This window comes from Podarcis gaigeae (assembly GCF_964106915.1).
Source record: "Podarcis gaigeae genome assembly, chromosome: 3".
NCBI lineage: Eukaryota > Metazoa > Chordata > Lepidosauria > Squamata > Lacertidae > Podarcis > Podarcis gaigeae.
Window position 1 is genome coordinate 74,514,942 of NC_139680.1, and position 2,219 is coordinate 74,517,160.

Genomic DNA, 2,219 nt, shown 5'->3' on the forward strand with positions numbered 1-2,219 from the left:
GTGTTTTTATATGAGTAGAATGTGTCCTTTTATTTAAAATGCATCTCTGGGTCATTTGTGGGGCATAGGAATTCATTAATCCCCCCCCAAAAAATATAGTTTGGCCCCCACAAGTTCTGAGGGACAGTGGATTGGCCCCCTGCTGGAAAAGTTTGCTGACCACTGATTTAGATGGGTGTCAAGTCATCACATGAGTTCACTGTCACCTAGTGTCCAAGGCAGGAAATGTTCAGAGTTGAGAACTATGCAGCTACTTCATGTCCTCACTCAGTCCATTTTCTTCCTTCATCCGAGGTAGACCTCTCAGAACTGTACATATGAACAAAGCAAATTGAAAATCTAAAAGTCCTCTTTCTATATTAAACAGATGCCATTTCATTTCCATGTTGGGAACAGACATGGTAGGGGAGATAATGAAGGGCACCCAGGACTAGCTCAGCACCTATAAAAGTTTCCATCTCCATATATTTTTGCACCTTATTCAGCTTTATTGGAAACATTATTCCCTCAGAACAGCACTTCTCCAGGGCCTGTGCCACACACTTGCTGTGGGTTAATTTTGTTATAACCCATTAGTTGGGATTGTCATCTACAGCAGTGTCTGCCTGTCTAATAGTTTTTCACATGTATGTACTGTACAAACGTACAGTGCCTTCTACTGTCTGTAATAGGAAAATGATATGATCTAGAAGCATTTTGGCCTATGTGAAAGGAATGGGGAAATAAAACCATATTTAGAAGCCATGGTTATCTGCTTTTGAACATGGATACATATTGATCAAAGTACTTCACATAACATGCATTTGCACAGGCATCTGAGACAAGCCCTGACCTTTTTCTGTATTTGAGTTCTTGAGATGATTTTATATTGCAGTTTGCAAATAACACTATAAAATCCAACAGTGCTTATTAGGACAACATAGAAGTCCTAATGTCTTTACTACAACAATGTCTTTACTACATTGGCATATAAATAGCAATTAATTCTCACAAATTGAAATACTGCAAGGAGCGAATAATGCTGTCAATTTCAAATCAGCAAACTATAAATTATTACAAAATCTTACTATTATTACTGTATTCGAAATCGGGGGGATCTAAATGACAAGCTATTGTACATAGGCTGTTGCAATGTTACATATTGACTACACCAACTTCTAAATGGTTTACCTTTAAATGTCCTTAGGAGTAGTGTGCATTGTATGATGTTGCTTACTAGCTTTGTAACTTTGAAGTTCATTTCATGCAAGTTTTAACAATGGAGCACAAGAGCACAGCCTCGTAGAACTGCAAACAACTAAATAGCTATTACTATCTGTAATTCAGGGGTCTCTGGATGTAACAGTTTTATAATTAAGTAAAGCATTTGATAGTTTAGAGTCTAAAACATGTTTGTCTATCTTCTGTATACCTGACTTCTCCTCCTCCTCTCAGGGCAGAACTACACATTTCCAAGGGGCTGCCAAAGATTTGTGTGGCTCCACCCCAGCTCCACATCACTTAACTTTCTTCCATTAAGCAAACCCAGTTTATGACAATACAGGGTACAGGATGTGATACAACATGCCACGGGAGTGAACCCAATAGAGAAATGCCATTTTTTTTGGTAACATCACAATGTCTTCCATAATTTGTAGTTTTATCCAGAATGTCAAATTAGGAGTGCTTTTATTTTAAAAAGGAAACACAGAGGCACTAGCACAGGCCCTTACAATGCTATTCTGGAGTGAATCTGCTACCTCTCTCTAAGTCACCAACTTTTCTTCACCCCTTCTTCCTTGATTCTTTGTCTTCCCTCTTCTGCAATCTTTTAACTTTTCCTTATTATTTATTTATTTATTTATTTAATAAATTCTGTACAAGGCTTGATTGTAAAATAAATACAGTAAAATCAAGGGGGGGAATCATAACTATAAAACATACACAAGTAAAAATGCTAAAATAGTTTAAAATTACCCGTTTCAACCCCCACCCGCTAAATGCACCGACATTCCTCTGATTTGCCTTGCTACTTGCCATGCAAACGTAAGTCTTAGAATGAAGATGTGGGGCATAAAACTTTTAAATAAAGTGATAAGCACAGCAGTGAGAGAACGGGCGTTTAAAAATATTCTCGAGTCCCCGCCCGCGAATAAACGCTTTTCATACTACCCACGTGATTCCTCCCTCCGCTTTCTCCCATACGTAAATAACGGAACTTCCCGCCTTTCTGAGCCAAT